General features: G+C 40.5%; 1 protein-coding gene across 4 annotated transcripts in view; it reads left to right on the top strand.

Annotated features, from left to right (window-relative positions):
* WDFY3 (WD repeat and FYVE domain containing 3) overlaps positions 1-22,322 on the top strand; it is a 291,982-nt gene that overhangs the window by 34,478 nt on the left and 235,182 nt on the right. For all 4 annotated transcript variants that reach the window (XM_060187747.1, XM_060187746.1, XM_016189049.2 and 1 more), the window contains exon 2: positions 5,921-6,011. The gene's annotated coding sequence lies outside the window, so the exon portion shown is untranslated. The remainder of the gene's footprint in view (positions 1-5,920; positions 6,012-22,322) is intronic.

The raw sequence follows: 22,322 nt of genomic DNA, 5'->3' as shown, positions 1-22,322 counted from the left end.
GTTGTCTTACACTCGAACTGACAAATACTTAGAGATGTGGCAGAAAACTATGTGACCTTTTTGCAGAACATGTAACTCAGAATGAACTCTCAACAAGGTATAAGGCAGTAACAAATTTCTTATTGTTTGTTTTCTGGTAATTGGCTTTTTAAAAAAATAATTTATCTTGTACTGAAGTACTTTATTTTTAAAAAAATATTTTTATTTTTATTGGATCGAGACAGAGAGAAACTGAGAGAGTTAAGGGAGATAGGGAAAGAGACAGAGATTCACCTGCAGCCCTGCTTCACCAACTCATGAAGCTTTCCCCTCACAGGTGAGGACCAGGGGCTTGAACCTGGGTCCTCATGCACTATAATGTGTGCATTTAACTAGGTGTGCTCTATTTATTGACTTTACTGTTTCTTTGAAATGGGGAGATAGGAAATTGATGTCAGAGTGAGGAGTGAGACTACTCAGGCAAAGCCCTTATACAGGTCTAGGGCCATAAAAAACGTACGTAGTGAAGGAGTTAGGATTGGGTGTGATTCCAGAAAGCTCAAGCACAACTGAAGGGTGTGTGTTCAGTTAGGTGGTTAAATGGTCCTGGGAATTATATGCTGATTGAAGGCTAGCTTGTAAAGTGGTTCAGACTTCATGTGGCTTTTGATCCTTTCCCTATTCTCTTCTGCTTATTGGGTGGTCTGCTAATAGTCCTGAGAAGCCACCAGAGGGCTTCTCCTGATTGTTGATCTACTTTTCAAGCATCTAGCATTGTGCTGCTCTTTATTCTATCTAGTTTGTGAAACCCTAGGAAAGAGATTTCTAAAATCTTTTGGAACTGTTTGGGATTTTTAAAAAAATCATTTATTTATTTATTGGTCTTTGTCCTTAGAATTTACCCAGCACATTTTTTTTTCTCATGTTAGGTGTAATGAAACAACTAACTGATTGACACAGTTAAGACAAATAGGTATAGCTAATCTCTGGCTGAGCCTGGACACAGGTCTCTGTGGTGTTTAACTTAGTATTGAAATTGTATTTTTATAATTGTATGTACATATATTCATATCACCTCTTTTACCAATATTGGTTTATTCTAACTTGAAGGGAGCCCAAACATTAATATATATATATATATATATATATATATATATATATATGTATATGTATGTTTGTATTTATATCTAAGGAGCTAAATGAGAACAGTATAATTGTGATTTAAATTGTAACCACTGTAAAGCTAATATCTGAAATTAGAGTTTATGGCATGTACTTTAATAACTAGGAATTCATGAAAGTCAGATTAAAACTATTGGCAGAGTTTACATGACTATTAAAGACTATAAATGGGGGGGGCCGGGTGGCAGTGCACCCGATTGAGCACACGTGTTATAGTATGCAAGGACCCGGGTTCTAGCCCCTGTTTCCCACCTGCAGGGGGAAAGCTTCATGAGTGGCGAAGTAGTGCTGCAGGTTACTTTCTATGTCTTTCCCTATCACCCCCACCCCTCTCAGGTTCTGGCTGTGTCTATCCAATAAATAAAGACAATTAAAAAAATTTTTTAAAAAGACTATAAATGGATAATTATATATGTATGTGTGTATATATATATATATATATATATATATATATATATTTGTCTTTGGAGGGGTTTTACTGCTCTGGGTCAACTTTTTTCGATAAGAGAGGGAGAGAGGGAAAGCTAGTCTCCAGTATGATAGGGGCTGGGCTAGAACCTGGGTCATGTATAGCCAAACAGGCACCCTCCCAGGTGAGTCATCTTTCTGGCCCTAATTGCATAATATTTCAAGATATTTGTAGATTGCAATAGTATACACAGATGGATTGAGAAAACATTGCTACTCTAGTTCCCAGTTCTGCTTGGATGCCTGTTTTCTCTGTGCCCTTACGTCAGTCCTTGCCTGTACCTGGTAATTTAAAAAAAAAATTCTTTATTGGGCTATTAATGGTTTACAGTTGACAGTAAAATACAGTAATTTCTACATGCATCCCATTTCCCAGTTTCCCCCGTAACAATACAAGACCCAGTAGGTCCTCCTGCCATCATACTCCAGGACCTGAACCCTCCCCCCCGACACCCCAGAGTCTTTTCCTTTGATGCAATACACCATGTACTTGGTAATTTTTAAATAGCCAAACCAAATAGTATCCAAAACTGTATAAGATAACTATAAAACAATAAGCAGGGGGGGAGTAAGCAACTCAAGAGGGAAGCAAGCAATTGTTCTGAGTAGTCATTTCATAAGAGAGGAAACAAGTTAGCTAATAAGTCTACAGAAATAATCTCATTAATCAACAGTGAAATGCAGATGAGGAGTATAATTAGGTTCCAGTATACACCTGTAAATTAAGCAGTTGGCATTGCTAAATGCTGGAGAGGATGGGGATCAGTAGGAACTACTTGTTGCTGCTGGGCTTACCAGTTGCTGACACACTTTGTGGAGAACTGGTGATCGGTATTCATGTGAAGAGTAGGCTGGACACACAATCCACAACTCCTGGGCATGTACACGGATGCACGTGGAACGGATGATGTGTATGATAACTTGTGTGACAGTAATGTTCACACCGCAAAGCAAAGTATACAACCCCAAAGAGAAGACGTGATGTGATGATACAGAAAGTGGACTAGTCAGTTACGATGTATTTACACAGTGCAGAATTATTCTGCAATGAAAATGAGCTGTGTGTTCCTGAAACAACAAGGATGAATCTTGAAAATGTAACAGTGAGTGAAAAAAAAAAAAAAAAAAAAAAAACCTAACCCTGGGAGACAGGAGTTACTTAATACTAATTTTACAAAACCCCAAAACAAGCATAGTCAATCATGCTGATGAGGGATATGTGTATAAGTGGTTTACTTTTTATAAAGCAAAAGGATGAGGAACATGAAATTATGGGGTAGCAGTTACAGGGGACAGAGGACGTGAGGGAAGTAGGATGTGTAGTAGGAATATGCCAGCAGGTTACAATGATGTGTATTTGGATTCTTACTTTAGTTGATAGGTACCTGGATATCCTGATTTTTTTTTTTCTTTGAATTTAAAGCATGCCACAAATAACTTAAACTTAAAAAAAAAAAAAAGACATGTTCTGAAGTCACAGTTTAGGAGACATACATCATTTCTTCTACCATCACCTTGAATTCCTAGCCTGAGAGTATTTCATTAGTTATCTTGCTGTAAACTCTCCCACCTAATTGAGTAACTGAACGAGTGGTAGGGGAAGATGATTCAAGATTTGTCTGAGAAACCACCTAACAGATTTTTATAGAGCAACTTTTCTTCTGCTAGATGGGTAGCTTGATGGGTTCTTATAAAATAAGTGAGATAGATAGCAAAGCCATATATTTGAAAGCTATATTACTGATTATGTTTGAACAAATGTGATCAAAGAGATTAACAAGTATATGACACAAACCGTTGATCAGAGAAGTAGAATGTTGCTAAAAGGTGAATCTACTCTAACAATGTCTTAAGTTAAAAGGTCTATGGAAATTAGTTTATGCCCCTCATGTTTGAATTAGGGGTGTTTGGGGAGTTAGTTGGAAACAGGGAAGACTGGAGCCTGGGTCTCATAGAAATACTGAAAGGTAAATAGAAATGTTGAAATATTCTATGTTAATTCTTCTTCTCCTCTATCTCCTCCCCCTCTTCCTCCTCCTCCTCTTTCTCCTCTTCCTCCTCTTCTTCCTCATCGTCTTTTGTTTTCTGGGTTTTAATACACATGCACTTTAATTGCTATGATCAACTTTTTAAAAAATTGTCACCGAAGTCATTGCTGGGGCTTTGCTGATACTACAAACCCACTGTTCCTAGTGATTCCCCCCCTTAAAAAATTTTTATTTTATTTTTTGTTTGATAGCACAGAGAGAAATTAAGATGGGAAGGGAGATAAAAAGGGAGAAAGATGGACATCTGCAAATTTGCTTTACCACTTGTGAAGCTTCACACCCCCCCCCACCCCGAGATGGGAAGTAGGGGCTTGAACCTGGGTTCTTGGACATGGAAATATATGTGCTCAACTAGGTGTGCCACTGCCTGATACCACAGCACTTCATTTCTTCCTCAGTTCCCGTCGCAGTGCCTTAGCATTTCTGTGTGGCTGCCTGGAAAGGCTGCCTTCCTCCTTAGTGAGCTTTCTCTCTAACACATACACATTCCCTCTTCTCTCTCTCTCTCTCTCTCTCTCTGTGTGTGTGTGTGTGTGTGTGTGTGTGTGTGTGTGTGTGTAATTTTCCTGGTCTCAGTTCCCCACTGGAAGTGAAGAAGCAGAACCAAATGAGCTATAGAGCCCAGCTTTAAATAACTTTATTTGGGGTTGGGTGTGCTTGGTAGAGCAAATATGCACAAGGATCTGAGTCCAAGCCTCTGGTCCCTACCTTGAGGCGGAAAGTTTTACAAGCAGTGAAACAGTGCTGCAGGTATCTCCCTCTCTGTCTTCCCATTCCCTATCAATTTCTCTGTCCAATAAACAGAATTTTAATTTTTTGTTTATCTTTATTTATTAAATAGAGGCTGCCAGAAATCAAGAAGGAAGGGGATGATAAAGAGAGAGAGAGAGAGAGAGAGACAGAGAGACACCTGCAGCACTGCTTCACCACTTGCAAAGTATTCTCCTTGTAGGTGGGGGCCAGGGACTTGAACCTGGGTCCTTGCACACTGTAACATGTGTGCTCAACCAGGTGCACCACACCCTGGACCCTCCAATAAACAAAATTTTAAGAGAGAAAATATTTTTAAAAGACTTTATTTGTTCCTTATTATTATTTTTTTAGTAACAGAGAAGCCAAAACACTTCTTTATTATTTACAATGTTCTATTTATTTTATCCTGTCTTTGTTTTAATGTGGTGTCTTTGACAGGGCCCAGGGCTTTGGGCATGTATAACATGCACTGTACTGCTGAGCCACTACCCTAGCCTCTCTTTTATTAAAAATATTTAGTTTATTTTATTTGATAACCAGAGATAAATTGAGCAGGGAGGGGAGGTAGAGAATGAAAGACAGACACCTGCAGACCTGCATCACTACTCATTATGCTTCCTTTCCTGCAGGTGGAGACTGAGAGCTTGAACTGCTAGGTCCTTGCCCCTGATAACTTGTGTGCTCACCAGGTGCACCACCACCACCCCCTCTCACTATATATTTTTTAAGTTCCTTTATTGGGGAATTAATGTTTTACATTCAACAGTAAATACAATAGTTTGTACATGCATAACATTCCCCAGTTTCCCTTATAACAATACAACCCCCACTAGGTCCTCTGTCATCCTTCTTGGACCTGTATTCTCCCCACCCACCCACTCCAGACTCTTTTACTTTGGTGTGATAAAGAGGTCTCACTAGAAAAGCAGTGGAATCTTTAATAAAACAAATAATTACATTATGAAGGACAGAAACAACAACTGCTGATTGTAGGGAAGGAAGGGGCTCAAACCTGGGTCCTCGCACACTATAACACATGGGCTCAACTAGGTGCGCCACCACCCAGTCCCTCTTTCTCTCTCTATCAGCCTTTGCCTTCGAGCCCCCACTTCCGACCTGCAGGGGTGGTAAAGCAGCATTGCAGGTGTCTGCCTCTTTATCACCCCCTTCTGTCTTGATTTCTGGCTATCTTTATACAAGAAACAAATAAAGACAGTGTATTGCAGCAAAGGACCCTGGACCAAGGTTGTGTGTGTGTGTGTGTGTGTGTGTGTGTGTGTGTGTGTGTTCCACTACATGGTGGTGAAGAGGGACTTGGGTCATGGGTGTGGTGTGACACCTATGAAACGGAGATGAGATTCCATGTGTCAACAACAGTCCTGTATGCCATTATTTCCCAATAAGATTTTTTTTTAAAAAACTAGAATAATTCATGGTGCTAAAACATACTCTAAACATTAACTGGGTTTTCCTTGTTTCTTTTCCCACAGGTATAATACTTCACATCTGCTTCAGAAAGAAAGTGCCTGCTACTCTTACTGTTTCTTCGCAGGTTCATGACAGTCCAGAAAAGAGAATCAGGTCAGTGTCAGAATTGTTTTGTACATGGAACCAAGAGGCCAAGACAAAAGCATGTCAGCCTGTGTCATATCCTGAATTGTAGCTGGACCACTGAGCTGTGACTCTGGAGGGATAGGTGTTAATCTCTTCCCCACTGACTGCGGGAAAACATGGGCAGGCCTCTTTTTGTGGACACTGTCTAGCTTTCTACATCAAAGAAGGACCTGTTAGAATGATTGATTCTTAATTTCAGCTCTGGCTTTAATGCCATAAATGAGTTTTCCACTGAGCTATTACCATGGCCCTACTTTTACTACATAGAAGAAAACTCCCCCCTTTTAAAAATTGTATTTATTTATTTATTGGATAGCGACAGCCACCCAGGTACATGTGATGCCAGGGACTGAACTCTGGACCTCATTCTTGAGAGTCCAATGCTTTATCCACTGTACTACCTCCCAGACCACTCCCCCCCCCCCCCCGTCATTGGGACTTGAGCCTTGATCAAATACTCTACTGTTAAATATCTGTAACTGTACCTGCTCATGTTTTGCTTATTTGTTGTTTATGAGGGGAAGAGATCAAACCACTCCAATCCACCAATGTTGGTGTCTCTCCTGTACTTGGCGCTCTTGTGACCTCAGAGATTGAACCCAGGGCCTAGTGCTTGGAAGTGATGTGCTGCCACTGAGCAGGCAAGCTTTAGTGGCATCTGCTGTCCTGCTCTTCTAGGAAGGGACTAGTCTGAATGGTGAACTGTATTGTGAAGCACTGGAGAGTACCGTTGTGTCAATTCTAGCATTTTACATTGTCTTGTTGCTACTGGAAGGTGACTTCTAGTTGAGTTTATAGGTCTTCCCTCCCTCCCTCCCTTCCTTCCTTCCTTCCTTCCTTCCTTCCTTCCTTTCTCCTTTCTTTCTTTCTTTCTTTCTTTCTTTCTTTCTTTCTTTCTTTCTTTCTTTCTTTCTTTCCTCCTCTCTCTCTCTTCCTGCCTTCCTTCCTTCCTTTCCTTCCTCCCTTCCTTCCTTCCTCTCTCTCTTTCTCTCTCTCTTCTTTCTTTCTTTCTTTCTTTCTTTCTTTCTTTCTTTCTTTCTTTCTTTCTTTCCTTCTTTCTTTCGACCCACCCCAGCAAATTCAGTTTCCAGAACCATGTGCCATTCTCAGGTGCTTACTAAGGGACTACTTCACCATAAGAATTTTGAGGGGGACACAGTTCATCTCAAAACACCACAGAACAAGTCACTCCAAAACTTTGTGACTTAACAGTAAGCAATTTCTCACCTTTTTTTCTTCCTTTGTTGTTGTTGTTAAACAAGAATCTCAGTGTGGGGACTAAGAGATAGCTCAGTGGGTAGTATGCATGTGCCTTACCATACAGAAAGTCTTGGGTCTCCCTGTTGGTGGGAGCACCATGGATATGTCTTCATCCTCTGTTTTCTCTGCCTCATCTTTCCTCTATCGAAAAAATTAGACCCAAGAGGATGCTAGCTATATTGCTCAGCTACAATGCCCTGCTTTTCAACCCTTGTTCCATACTAAAATAAGTAATAGTAATAGTCTAGCTGGGTCCTCTGGCTCAAGGTCTTCCTTAAAGTTGTGTTCCTCATGTCAATCATAGCTGGGCCTCATCTCTAGGTCCTGGGGGAGTAACCTGCTTCCAGTTCACTCACATGATTTTTGGTAGCATTGCTAGTTCCTCACTGATGTTTGCTGAAGGACCTTGTTCCTCACACTGGCTGTTGGCCAGTAGCCTACTCCATTTTATGAGCCTTTTGTTCCTGTTAATGCAGTCTTGCAAATTATGTGCCTACAGTTTTTCCCTACACAGTTCATTAGAAGTGAGTGATTTAGGCCAGGGGTAGACAGCATAATGGTTATGCAAAGAGACTTTCATGCCTAAGGCTCCAAGGTCCCAGGTTCCACCCCATCACCACTACCATTATAAAACCAGATCTGATCTGTGCTCTGATTTAAAAAAAAAAAAAGAGGCGAGTGATTTGGTTCATCCCATACTCCAGGAGAGAGAACTATACACATTGTGTGCTACCACTTGGCTGCCCCTCAGTTTTATAATGTTATAAGCCAGTGTTAACTTGAAATATGCCAAGTGGGAGATAGGGAAGTTAATATTATTCAAAAAAAATTTTTTTTTCTAGAACGCTGCTTAGCTCTGCTTTATGTTGGTACAGGGAATTGAATCTGGGACTTAAGAGCCTCAGGCATGAAAGTCTCTTTGCATAACCTTTATGCTGTCTCCCCTACCAAGACATTTTAGTTTTGAATTTTATGATGGAGGGGCTGCTAGTGGTGCACCTGGTTGAGCACACACAGTACTCTATACAAGGGCCCAGATTTAAGCCCCCCACCACCATTTGCAAAAGGTAAGCTTAGCATGTCTGCAGATGTCTCTCTCTCTTTCTTTCTCCCTTGCTGTCTCCTCTCAGTTTATCTCTGGCTTATCAAATAAAATAAATAAATAAATAAAAATATAAAAAAAACACTACACAGAAACATATCAGCTCGTGCCCTATAGCTTTGTAGTTAGAAAATATCCTATCCTTAACAAAAGAGGAAAAATAAAACATTTGCCCCAAGCGGTACCTGACTTTTCACTTTGCTGAGTTATCACCCTGCTGTTCCTCATTAAAATACCAAGACATAACCTTCCCCCTCACCCCCTCAAAAAGGTATTTTTTTTTTCTTTTACTTCTAGGGTTATCACTAGGACTCAGTGCTGGCACTATGAATCCACTGTTCATGGTGCTATTTCTTTCCATTTTATTGGATAGATCAAAGAGAAATTGAGAGAGGAGGGAGAGATAGAAAGAGGAGGGGGAGAGAAAGATAGACATCTGCAGACCTGCTTCACCCCTTGTGAAGCGTCTCTTCTGCAGGTGGGGAGCTAGGGACTCGAACCGGTATCCTTGCATAGGTCTCTGCACTTCTCTACTATGTGCGCTTAGCCCAGTGTGCCACCACCAACCCCCCCCCCCAATAATTTCTTTTCATTTTTATATTTATTTATTTTCTGTTTTGTTGCCCTTGTTTTATTGTTGTTGTTATTGATGTCATTGTTGTTGGATAGGACAGAGAGAAATAGAGAGAGGAGGGGAAGACAGAGAGACAGAGAAAGATAGACACCTGCAGACTTGCTTCACCGCCTGTGAAGTGACTCCCCTGCAGGTGGGGAGCCGGGGGCTTGAACTGGGATCTTTATGCCGGTCCTTGCACTTTGTGCTTAACCTGCTGCGCTACCGCCGACTCCCAGCCTGAGGCAATCTTAGCCTTACTAAGTAAAGCCCATTTTGGTTTATTTATTTTTATTTGGAGGTTAATGTTTACCATAGAGCCACTGACATATGGGTACATTTTCTCATCTCACCGCGACAGGTGTCAGCAGAACACTCTCATCTCCTGTTCCCAGATTAGGTCCTTTTCTCTCATCATGTATGAGGACCTCTAATCCCCCATGCCCCATTCTCCTTCCCTAGAGTCCTTTTTTTTTTGGTTTAATAAGTCAGTCCAGTACAAGTTTCACTTTGTGTTTCCTCCTTTGTATTCTTTTTTTTTAAAATTTTTTAATATTTATTTTATTTATTTATTCCCTTTTGTTGCCCTTGTTGTTTTATTGTTGTAGTTATTATTGTTGTTGTCGTTGTTGGATAGGACAGAGAGAAATGGAGAGAGGGAGGGGAAGACAGAGAGGAGGAGAGAAAGATAGACACCTGCAGACCTGCTTCACCGCCTGTGAAGTGACTCCCCTGCAGGTGGGGAGCCGGGGTTCGAACCGGGATCCTTATGCCGGTCTTTGTGCTTTGCGCCACCTGCGCTTAGCCCGCTGCACTACAGCCCGACTCCCTCCTCCTTTGTATTCTTATGTCCTGTCTCGGATCTTACATTTTGCCCATGAGTGAGATCATCCCATAGTTATCCTCTTTGTGGCTGATCTCACTCAACATGATTCCTTCAAGCTCCATCCAAAATGAGGTGAAGAAGGTGAATTCACCATTTTTAATAGCTGAGTAGTATTCCACTGTGAATATACCCCACAACTTTGTTATTATTTCTTTTTCGCTTAGAGCACTGCTCATCTAGTTTATGGCGATGTAGGGAATTGAACCTAGGGCTTTGGAGCCTCAGGCATGAAAGTCTCTTTGCATAACCATTATGCTACCTATTCCTCCCGATACAACAACTTACTCAAGTCACTCATCTGTTGTTGGATATCTATCTGGGTTGCTTCCAGGTTTTGGCTGCTCCAAACTATGCTGCTATGAACATAGGTATACACAGATCTTTTTGGATGGCTATGTTTGGTTCCTTAGGATATATCCCCAGGAGAAGAATTGCAGGGTCTTAGGGAAGGTCCACTTCTAGCCTTTTCGGAGTTCCTCAGACTGCTATCAACTGGAGTTGGACCAATTTATATCCCCACCAACAATGAGAATGTCATACATCAGAAAGGACAGTCACAACAAATGTTGGAGAGGGTGTGGGGATAAAGGAGAAAGGCTTATTTTAAACTACTCCTTTAGAATAGTGTGAATATTTTTTTTTCAAGTGTCTTATTACAAGATTGAATTGTGTAAGTGGCTGTTTAATTTAGATCATACATTTTATTTGACATTGAACATCTCACTGTTAGAAATGATGGGATTTTACTTTTTACTAGGTTGTAAAGTTTATCAATTTACACTGAATAGAAGGTAATTTACTAGGAAGTCAACATATTTTCCTTGTACTTTCCTGTTTTGCTTCTTAGCAAGATGTAGCGTAACAGAAACTTTATAAATAATTATTTTTCAGTTGTCACTGGGGCTTCACTCTAGGCTGGCCCCACCCTTGTACCACCTCCCCCGCACCTCCCTTGCCCCAAGATGTAGATGCAGAAATAGATACCACAGCACCAAAGCTTCCTTCAGTACTGGGGAGCGGGGCTGTCTTGAACCTGGGTTGTGTGCATAACAAAGCAAGCACACTGTCCAAGAAAGTTTTGTTGCTGGCCCATAGAATTTTTTAAAAGGTGTATTTATTTCTTGAAAGAAAGAGATTGGAGAGGGAGAGAATGAGAGAGGCCAGAGCACTGCTGGGCATAGACAATACCAACGGTTGAACCGCGGGCCTCTGTGTGTGTAAGCTTTGGAGTCTACTGCTGCTTCAGCTCCTATACAGAATTTTAAATTGAAAGGCATCCTCAGGTGTGTTAATGACTGGCCACTTAGAACAGCCTAAGAAAGCAGCTTATCATCACCCTTAAAGACTGATAGGCTGGGAGATAGCTCTGGCCATTTTTTGATCGGCTTGTTTAATGGAATGAGTATTTATTCATTACAGTGAATATTTACTATGTCTGCTTTTTTTCAAATCTAAATTCAAATGTCATATTTCATAGTCGTTCTTGAAGTATTAAAGACCTAGGAGATCAGAACATGTCAGTGCCCCGAATCCTCAGTCCAGTCTCCTAGGTTTGTGCAATGCCTTTGTCCTGAGACACTGGCCAAGTTCTTTCTCTTAAGAGTATCATAAAATGAGTGTTATTCTAGAATCAGCCACACAGGGCTGTTAGGAAGAATACAGAATAGAATAAATGTAGGATCCTAGAGAACAGTGTTTACTGCTATTAATATTATTATGTTGGCTGTTATTTCTGGGGAGGGGGTGGACTGCATATGGCTGAGACATTATAGAACTGAATTCAGGGAGTCAGGCAGTAGCTCAGTAGGTTAAGCGCACATGGCAAGAAGCGCAATGACCGGCCGAAGGACCCCGGTTCAAGCCCTTAGCTCCCCACCTGCAGGGAAGTCCCTTCACAGGCAGTGAAGCAGGTCTGTAGGTGTCTTTCTCTCCGTCTCTCTGTCTTCCCCTCCTGTCTCCATCTCTCTCTGTCCTATCCGACAACAGCAAAAATGACAACAATAATAACTACAACAACAATAAAAAACAAGGACAACAAAAGGGAAAGTAAAAAAACAAAAAACAAAAACAAGGTGGAGGGTAGATAGCATAATGGCTATGCAAACAGACTCTCATGCCTGAGGCTCCAAAGTCCCAGGTTCAATCCCCTGCACCACTATGAGTCAGAGCTGAACAGTCAGTGCTCTGGTTAAAAAAAAAAAAAGAAGAAGAAAAGAAAAAGAAAAGTGAATTCATTGAACAAGGCCCATTCTTTATTAGGCACAGGAAATGAAAAACAAAATAGGGGAGATAAAGGGAAGTACACACACATACACAGAAGAAACACAAATTCTATGATAGAGCCTCTGCAATAATATGTTGAAATGTTCCTTTATGAGGGAAAGCTTCCTTCTGATAAAGATCTGTAGTTTTGCTTCAGTGACCCCTGACCTGATTGTCTCTACTGCAGCCAAGCATTAGGGTCATCTCCTGATACTGGCAGGAGGTGAAAATCTTTTTCATTAATTTCTTCTTTATTTATTTCACACTGGTTTGCAGTGTTGTGACAAGATTTCAGGAGTACTCTTCTCTTCTCTCCCTTCTTTGTAGAGAGCAAACCCAGGTCTTTCTGCATGGTAACATATGCACTCTACTGGCTGCACCGCCACACAGCCTCAGTATGATTTTTTTAAAAGATTATTTCACACAGCAGACATTATAACTGCTTATATCTTACTCTTTTAGAGTATAGATTACCTTTTGTTATCTTTTTTCTTCCAGTGTGTTTTTCACAATAATAATGACCTTTAAAAAAGATTCCAAAGCATTTTTTTCTGGTAGGAATCCACCTTATGCATTTATTTCTTTTTGTTGTCTGCCCAGTGAAATTGGAAATTATTCTTGTCTCAAGAGAAACCACATGAAAACTAGAAGAAAAATTTCCAGAGGGAATTGGATAGTAGCTAGAAGTTATTATTGGACTGAGTTTTGTTATGATAACAATTTAGAACTTCTTAATGGAGTAGAGATTGGGAAAGACTACAAAGCTTTTTTCAGTTGAGAGAGGGCTGTTTAATTCTTAGCATATTGATGTTTTACTGTTAGAAACATCTCTACTTTTCTGTGAAATTTCAGAGAAGAAACTTTCTTTTCTCATTTCCTCTCAAGTGAAATTTCAGAGAAGAGACTTTCTTTTCTCATTTCCTCTCAAGTCCCTCTTCAATTCTTTCTTCCTTTTCTACTTTTTTATTTTAAAGACTTTTAAAATATCTATTTATTTGCTTTCGGTACCCTTGCTGTAGTTATTATTGTTGTTATTGATGTCGTCATTGTTGGAGAGATCAGAGAGAAATGGAGAGAGGAAGGGAAAACAGAGGGGGAGAGAAAGATAGACACCTGCAGACCTACTTGACTGCTTGTGAAGCAACTCCCCAGCAGGTAGGGAGCAGTGGGGCTCGAACCAGGGTCCCTCCGCAGGTCCTTGCACTTCGCGCCATGTGTGCTTAAGCCTCTGTGCTACCGCCCTACTCCCTACTTTTTTTTTTCCTGTCTTCCATTCTACTTCTTTCCTTTCTCTCTTGCTTTCTACCTTTTCCTGCCTTTTAATGATGTATCCATCCAATGTCATTTATGTATGAGACTGAATATATTGCTGAATACATTTGTTGAAGATTGGGTTCAGGAAGATCCTGCAGAGTTTCACAATTTAAATTTGCAGTTTAAGCTGTGTGCGCTGTGAGTGATCATGTTTGCCAATTCGCTTCTTGAGATCCCAAGTTGTGTGGTTCATCACTGCAGAGGAATTTTGCTTTGCTCTGCAGTCGTCTTGCTCATATGAGATTCAACTCTGTATCTTCATTCTGTTAGTTCTAGATGTGGGGGGTGGGGAAGGGAAGGGGTGGGGAGACACCACAGCCCTGCTGTACTGTCAATGGAGCTTCTCCCAGTCTCTTAATACTTCCAAGTGGTGCCAGAGCTTCAACCAGGTAAGGTGGTTGAACGTAAGGTTGAAGGTAAGTAAGGTAGTAAGGTGGGCTCCCCACTAGGGAAGTTATCTCTTGTCATCCATGTTGATCCAGCAACTTCTTTCCTATCTATATGTAAAACCATTGAGAAATCCAGAGTAACATGTCCCCACTGGACTTGAGGAAGGGCACTTGGTAGCAGTATATAGAATAGTTTAGAGAAAATTCTGAAGTAAGAGTGGTCAATAGATGAAACAAATCAAATGAGAGACATCAAATACTTAGGTAAATCCTGAACCAGTAAATCATGATTGGAGGGAAGACTGGAAAAATAAAAACTGTCAGGATAGCCTCCCCCTACACCTTCATGTGTGAGGTAAGGACAGGGTGGGGATAGATAACGGTTTTGCAAAGAAAGTCTCATGCCAAAGTCCTAGGTTCAATTCCCCGGACCACCATATGGCAGAGCTGGTCACTGTTCTGGTTAAAAAAAAAAAGAGAGAGAGAAAAAAAACTGAAGGAAAAGAAGGAAGTTGAACCACTGGGTAATTAAGGTAAAACTGTTAAGTTTCTAACTGGAGGACTGATTGATACTGGTCCTGTTCAGTTATGTATAAACTATAGAAATAACAGAATTGTAGAGAAAAATAGCATATTAGATTTTGATCATAATAGAGTTTTTTTAAAAAAAAATCATTTCCAAATTGCAGGAGTGTTACAAATAAAAAAATCCATGTACTCATTATCTAGGCATACCTGTTACCAAGCTTTTATCATAATGCTCGATTGTTCACTTTGTGAATGAGTGTTTCCCTACGGCTTTATAAATGCACACACACGTTTGAGAGTTAGACCGAATAATATAATAGCCCTTTAGTTGTAAGTATTTTAGTGTGGATTACTGCAGAGTGAGGATCGTCTCTTACATAGCATCCAGAAGTCTTTCCTAAAGTTTAACACTGGTATATCACTGTTACCTACCAGTCATTATCACTTTTGCTAATTGATCAAATACATGTCCTTGATAGCAATTTCTTCTTCTCTATTACAGGATGTAGTCTGTGATTACATACTGTTTTTACATATTATTTCTTTAGTATCTTTCTGTGGTGCCTGGGAATGAACTCAAGACAGCATTGGGAGTCGGGCAGTAACGCAGTGGGTTAAGCGCATGTGGCGCAAAGCGCAAGGACTGGCATAAGGATCCTGGTTCCAGCCCTGGGCTCCCCACCTGCAGGGGAGTTGTTTCACAAGCGGTGAAGCAGGTCTGCAGGTGCCTATCTTTCTCTCTTCCTCTCTGTCTTCCCCTCCTCTTTCCATTTCTCTCTGTCCTATCCAACAATGACAACTTCAACAACAATAACTACAACAACAACAACAATAATAAAAAAGACCTAGCATATCTTCCAAGAGGTCTTTCTGTGCCTAGTTTTCATTTTTTAATTTTAGAGTGAAAGAATGAGAGCAGAAAAGACAAAGAAGTTCAGCATCATTTAATACAGAATAGTTCTTCAGTCTTTTCTCTGTCTCTATCTCTTACTGAACACTTTTTTTTTTTAAGTATACAATCATTCACTCTTTTTCTCTCCCCCCCCTCATTAAATTTAATAATGTATTCCTTCTGTTGGTTTTTCTGGGCTCTGAATTTATGGATAGACTATTACATGAGGGATATGTCTCAGTAATGCTCGTCTGGCGCACACACATACACACACACACACACACACACACACACACACACACACACACACACACACACACACACACACACTGCTCATCTGTGCCTTTCTGATGTTTCTCTTGACCACCTGTTTTCATATCTGGTTTTTCCACTCTGTTGTTACTATATATCCCTTACAACTGATAAGCAGTCTGTGAGGATACACTTGAAGACAGTTAAAATACCTTGTTCCTCATGGGAATTGTACTTCTTATATGTAAGACCCATTGATGATAACTTGCTTGAAACTTTACTACTGCAGTTATAATGTTTTTTTCAATTCTGATGATCTCTATTTTTACTAATACTCAGCATTCTGCTGTAACATGTACCTATTATTTTATTGATTCTTTTTTTTTTTTATTTGATAGGCTAGAGAAAGATTGAGAGGGGAGGGGACTCAGGGAGAGAGAAAGAGACACCTGCAATACTACTTCTCTGCTTGTAAAGCTTCCTACATGCAGTTGGGGACTGGGGGCTTGAACCCGGGTCCTTGCACATTGTCTTTTCTTTCTCTACTTCTTTATCTTGTGCCTTCTCTGCCCAGTTCCAGAATTAGTCATTTCCCTTAGGAGCTCTGGTCTCTCTTGTTGGGTGGACAGGCTGAATATCCCTGCTTCTGTTTTCCCAGTAAGAAACAAGCTAGGAAATACAGCTGTGTACGTATGGTAACATGGATGATGGCATAGACACGGACACATGTGAGGAAAGAGTTTACTCTGTGTCCTTCAATTCTCCACTTTACTATAGTGAGAACATGGCTCCTAACAATGCTCATGTTTTAACTCGTCTTCTCTAAATTGGTGCCATCTCGAATACTTTCACAGTTGCCTCACTTGTACCACCACAAAAGCAAAAAAATACTTAACCCTTGCATTAACCTAAATTCCTTGGCTACTTGTTTAGCCTTCTGATTTTTTCCCTTTTTTGTAACAAGAAACAGATATATGTATCTGTTTTTCCTCCACCATCCCCCCCCACAATATCAGTAGGGCTTAGTACCTGTAAGATTACACAATTCTAGGTGGCCTTTTTCTTTTCTCTCTTGCTTTTTTTTTTTTCTTTCTCTTCTTGATACAGTGAGAGAAAAAGCCATGGAGAGGAGAGGCACCTATATAGCACTGCTCTTCTGCTCCTCCTGCTTCTCCCAGGTTCTCGCATATGGTAATTTATGCTTACTACCCCAACAGCCACTTAATTTTCATCCCTTCTCCCCACCCTCACCCTCCCCCGCCCCCAAGACAAAGTGTACTATACTATTTTTTTTGTTTGTTTGCCTCCAGGGTTATTGCTGGGACTCAGTGACACATCCACTACTCCTGAAGGTCATTTTTCCCATTTTGTTGCCCTTCTTGTTACCCTTGTTGTTGTCGTTATTATTATTGTTGTCATTGCTGTTGCTGTTGCTGAATAGGACAGAGAGAAATCGAGAGAGGAGGGGAAACAGGGAGAGAAAGACAGACACCCGCAGACCTGCTTCACTGCCCGTGAAGCCACCCCCCCTGCAGGTCCTTACTCCAGTCCTTACGCTTCTCGCCTGTGTGCTTAACCAGCTGCACTACCGCCTGGCCGTCAGCATTCTGTTGTTGTTTTTTAAAAAATATTCATTTATTTATTTATTTATTTCCTTTTGTTGCTTTTGTTTTTTTATTGTTGTAGTTATTATTGATGTCGCCGATGTGGGATAGGAGAGAAATGGAGAGGGGAGGGGAAGACAGGGGGAGAGAAAGATAGACACCTGAAGACCTGCTTAACCACCTGTGAAGCGACTCCCCTGCAGGTGGGGAGTGGGGGGCTGGAACCGGAATCCTTATGCAGGTCCTTGCGCTTTGCTCCACCTGCGCTTAACCCGCTGTGCTACTGACCGACTCCCAGCATACTGTTTTTAATCAGCACTTTTGACACTTATTTTCACTGGAAATATATACCCTGGAAATCACTCCAGGTCATCCCACAGTTTACGGAGATGGGTTACAAGATACAGTTTCTTGGTTATCTAGGTAGTTTCTAGGACTTTGTTGTAGTTGTGAAGTGGAGCAGGCATGTGTCTTTTTGTACTGTTGGCAGGATAGCTTCAGGATAAATATACGAGTGGGATTCCTTTATTAAGGGGAAACTGGATCTATAGATTTTGTAGATATTACCAGAGTCTTTTCCACAGAGGCACCGCCTTGCATTACTACCAGCAATGCGTTTGCTTTCCCAGAGGCTGTGTCGTCAGTCTTTTAAGGTCTTGCCAATCAAGGGCAAAGGAACAGCATTTTAGTGAAGTTATAACATGCTGTTTCATACGGTCTTACCTTATATCTTTCAGATCTGTAAGAGCTCTCTGTACATGTGTTTACCATTTTATCTCTCATTTTTAGCCTTTGTTTGTTTTGCCTCCAGAGTTATCTCTGGGGCCCACAGTGCCTGCACTACAAATCCACTGCTCCTATGGCCATTTTTTTTTTTTTGGATAGGACAGAGAGAGAGAAGAGGGAGAGAGAAGGATAAACACCTGCAGACCTGCTTCACCACTGTGAAGTGACCCACTTGCAGGTGGGGAGCCGGGGCTCGAATAGGGTTCCTTGCTCTTTATATTATGTGCACTTAACCTGGTTGCCACTGCCCAGCACCCCCCCCCATTTTTAGCCATTTAAGACACTTATTACTATTTATGTATTTATTTACATATTGGATAGAGACAGAAATCAGGAGACAGAGAGAGAGAGAGAGAGAGAGAGCTGTAGCACTGCTTCACTATTTGGGAAGCTTTCCCTTTGTAGGAGGGATTTTTTTTCTTTCCTCAGCTATTATGGCCTTTAAAAATTAATTTTTGAATGTTATCTGTGATATGTTTTTGTGAATATCTTCCCCCAGTGTTCTCATTTGTCTCTCAATTCTGACTAAGGTGTTTTTGACCATTGATTTTTAAATATTTGTATTCACAGTTATTAATAATTGTGTTATAGCAGTGATATTTTGAATTACATCTGGAAGCCATAATAAATTTCAAATGGTGGTCCGGGAAGTGATGCAGTGGCGAAGGCAATAGTCTCTCAAGCGTGAGGTCCTGAGTTCAGTCCCTGGCAGCACATGTACCAGAGTGATATCTGGTTCTTTCTCTCCTATCTTTCTCATAATAAAATCTTTTAAAAAATTCAGATGAGTTGATTATATATACCAGTGAAGGAAAAAAAGTAGTTATCTATACCCCAGGAATAGGGATAATTATCTTAAATTTTAGAACTGGGGAGATAGTATATTGGTTATTGCAAAAAGACTCTCATGTCTGGGTCTCCATTCCCCAGCACCACTATAAACCAGAGCTGAGCAATAGTCAGTCAGTCTCTCTCTCTCTCTCTCCCTCCCTCCCCCCCCCTTTGCTCTTTATACTATGTGTAACCATTAAATGTGTGTACATTTTCTGAGCTTTGTTTTCACTAACTCACAAACTTGTTTCTTAAAACCTGAATTGTGATATACTTTTTACATAGAATGTCAATTTATATAACTTTTAATCGCGGAAAATTTCATTAATGAAATTGACACTTAACTAACCTATCACCTAATTTCAGCAATTATCAATTCTCTTAGCAGTCCTTTGCCTTATGGCCTAGGCTTATAGGCCTCAGCATTGTAAATTATACAGAGGAATGTTTGGACCCACCCCGTAGACTTTGACAGACTCGTCTCCGGTTCTCTGACCTCTTTTTTAATCATCTAGGTAACAATACCTGTTCTCTGTCAGCTTTACCTTACTCTGCTCTCTTCAAGAATCTGCAATCTGTTTTTTTTTTAATTATGTTTTATTTTTTAATATTTATTTCTTTCCCTTTGTCCTTGTTGTTTTATTGTTGTAGTTATTATTGATGTCGTCACTGTTGGATAGGACAGAGAGAAATGGAGATGGGAGGGGAAGACGGGGAAGAGAAAGATAGACACCTGCAGACCTGCTTCACTGCTTCTGAAGCGACCCCCCTGCAGGTGGGGAGCCGGGGGCTACAATCTATTTTTTAAGAAAGTAAAAAACTAGCAGATCAGAGCTGGATCAGTAAAGTAATTTAGAAGTGGTCTGATTGGTTGATGCACTAGGAGTTGTATCTATTACTTCTGGTTACAGTTAAACAGTCTTTACTATTTCTCTACATATGTGTGTGAGAGAAGATTTATTGGGTTGTTGGAAAAAGTCCTGACATAGTTTCCTATGCCAGAATACATCATGACTTTTCCAACAACAACCATATATATATATATATATACACACACACACACATTCATTTTGTGGTTCAGTGTAATTAGAATAGAACCATCAAATGTCTATTATGAAAGAGTCTAAGAAGTCATCTGACAGATGTTTGCTAGCCAGAATTTAAGCATAATATGGAAAAGTCAAAATATTCTAATTATCTTAGTGAAATTTTCTTTGTACTAGAATTATTATAAACTATAATCATATTGTTTTCACTTGATAAACTTCAGGGAAATTGTTTATGAACTCAGTATTTTCATTTGTAATTTATCAAAACTCCACAATTAATAATGAAAATGTGACTAGAGATTGTAAAAGTACTGGGATTATTTCATTTTATCTCATTTGGGACAGTATTCTGGATACATTGAAACCCAGTTGAATCCTTCATTAGAAAATTTCATTTTTATTATTATTACTTAATATTTATTTATTCCTTTTTGTTTTATTGTTGTAGTTATTGTTGTTATTGACGTCGTTGTTGTTGGATAGGACAGAGAGAAATGGAGAGAGGAGGAGAGGGGGAGAGAAAGATAGACACCTGTAGACCTGTTTCACTGCCTGTGAAGCAACTCCCCTGCTGGTGAGGGGCCGGGGGCTCGAACCGGTATCCTTATGCTGGTCCTTGCACTTCCGCGCCACCTGCACTTAACCCACCACGCTACCGTCTGACTCCCCATTAGAAACTTTTAAAATAGCTTTTTCCTATTCCCTGTTCAGTAGCTGACTATAGTTAGTGCCAGTAACTTATGTTGAGAATGTTAGTATTCATCTGAGAATACATCAACAAAGGCAGGAAGGGAAGTCTGGCTGAGTTTTCAGTCCTTTGTATAAGGCGATTCCATATTTGGTTTCTGTTCTTCACTGACAATAGCAGTGGGAGCAATCTTGGCGAGACAGGATGCATGCCACAGAGTGTATATGAAGGACTAGGGAGGTGGCTGAGTGGTTTAGCACTTTGTCTAGTACACTAACTCCTGTGCCTGTCCTGGCATTAAGAAAAAAAAAAAAGGAAGAAGGACAAAAGACAGACAGATAACTAGGACATTGTAAATGGGAGAGCTATGGTCTGGTCTCTCTAAAATAAAATCTGAGTGAAGATAACAGGAGAGTGTTTGCCACCAGTGCTCATGGTCTTTCTGGAAGCCATCTCATAGGAATTTGATTTAGTAAACTACCACCTTCTTCCTCTTCTTCCTCCTCCTCCTCTTTTTCTTATCCTTCTTTTTCCATTTTATTTTATAGAACAGAGAGAAATTAAGAGGAGAGGGAGATCTAAAGGGAGAGTGACGATTTGTGAAGTGTCACTGCTGCAGATGGGGAGTAGGGGGCTTGGACCCAGTTCCTTGTGGGGATCCCTGCACATAGTACTATGTGTGCTTAACCAGGTGTACCACCTCTTGCCTCCCTCCCTCCCTCTTTCTTTTAACCTGTCATTTTTCTGTGTTTTTTTTTTTCCTGTTTGGTTTGGTTTATGATTTATTCATTTTTCTAAAATTAGGCCTTGTCCAACAAAAAGATGGCAATACAACATGATGGTAAAACATAATCTTTTCTTACAGTTAATACCTTGCTACTCTGTTGCTGAGGAGTTATTCTGATGCAGTCTCCACCCCCAGGTTTTACTATGCTACGGGAAACCCTAGCATTGCCCCCTTCAACCAATCCTGGCCCTACACGGCACCTCTGGCTGTCGCCCAATAAAAAGCCCCCTCACCCCCCCCCTCTCTGGGCTCTCAGCTCTCCCTCTCTGAGGTCTCCCTCCCTGCCCTCCCCCCCCCCCCCCCCCCGTGGTCGGCCATTGCCGGCTGGTTCCACGTGGTCCAAACCAAACCCCCCCCCATCCTATAATAAAGATTTGTGTACCCCTTTGCTCTGGACGTCCGCTCTCTTCTCCGCGGTGCAGCCCAACACCAGACCACCACAACAACACTACTCTGCCTATGAAAAAAAAAAAAAAACAACAGGAACATCATATGTAACTTCCATACTAAGTTATTAGGAAACAGATTTTCCTCATTGGTCCTTGGAGAACAATAGCATTCCTGATTAGAAAATAGCATAATAAATGCCGGTTTTGTACTGCTTGCCAAAAGTGTGGAGGATGTACTGTGATGTGTATGCATGAACAATGAAGACTTTTAGATCCTCTGAATTAACTTTTGCCTACTTAAAATTTCTACCTACAAGTTCTACAATTTTAGTATTTAAAAGTCAACATATTTTTATCTTCATGTGGAAGTCACACTTTATAACTAGTTAGAGGAATGGTTCTAGGTAAATGTTAAAGTAGAATCAAAGAAAACTAGACTTCAAACAGGTTGTGAACTTTACTTTCCATGTCATGCTGGTCCGTTTATATTGTCTTGAATATTTTCTTGTTACAAAGACAAAAATCCTTCAATTGAGTTAGATCTCTCTTTTAGTATGGCCAGTAAAATTGAGTGCTGGGTTAGTGTTGGTTTGAACATTTTGTGGTAAGTTTTAAATGCTTTATTAAAAATTTTTTTGACTTAAAT

Source organism: Erinaceus europaeus, chromosome 3 (genome assembly GCF_950295315.1).
Source record: "Erinaceus europaeus chromosome 3, mEriEur2.1, whole genome shotgun sequence".
NCBI lineage: Eukaryota > Metazoa > Chordata > Mammalia > Eulipotyphla > Erinaceidae > Erinaceus > Erinaceus europaeus.
Note: the sequence above shows the minus strand (reverse complement) of the source record. Positions and strands in the feature narration are given on the sequence as shown.